The sequence below is a fragment of the Osmia lignaria genome, unplaced genomic scaffold (assembly GCF_051020975.1).
Source record: "Osmia lignaria lignaria isolate PbOS001 unplaced genomic scaffold, iyOsmLign1 scaffold0054, whole genome shotgun sequence".
Classification (NCBI taxonomy): Eukaryota; Metazoa; Arthropoda; class Insecta; order Hymenoptera; family Megachilidae; genus Osmia; species Osmia lignaria.
In genome coordinates this window covers 30,001-30,306 of record NW_027478195.1, presented here as the reverse complement: position 1 = coordinate 30,306, position 306 = coordinate 30,001, and the positions used below count along the sequence as shown (strand labels likewise).

At 41.8% G+C, this 306-nt stretch overlaps 1 non-coding gene across 1 annotated transcript in view; it reads left to right on the top strand.

Annotated features, from left to right (window-relative positions):
- The first annotated feature begins 262 nt into the window (after nucleotides 1-262).
- LOC143307425 (small subunit ribosomal RNA) overlaps nucleotides 263-306 on the top strand; it is a 1,923-nt gene continuing 1,879 nt past the window's right edge. The window contains exon 1 of the ribosomal RNA XR_013064571.1: nucleotides 263-306. This exon is cut by the window's right edge and continues 1,879 nt beyond it. This is a non-coding gene — a ribosomal RNA (small subunit ribosomal RNA).

Genomic DNA, 306 nt, shown 5'->3' with positions numbered 1-306 from the left:
TCTCGATTTGTATAGCATGCCACTGTCCGCGCTATCTTTTATTATATTGTCCAGCGTGTGTGGTCTACGTGCTTGCACGATGGATGCACGGCGTGAAAGTGATTTTCGTGCTTTATGAGAGGAGGAGGAGAATATTTGGCCTCTATAAGAGGTACAAAATTTATGAAATGTGTGTTACATACAAAAGAGAAATGGCTTAACGTCGATCGGTCTTACAGGGAGGGCCGACGACGAAAATTTAAATTTACAATAATAACTAAGCTCCCTGGTTGATCCTGCCAGTAGTCATATGCTTGTCTCAAAGAT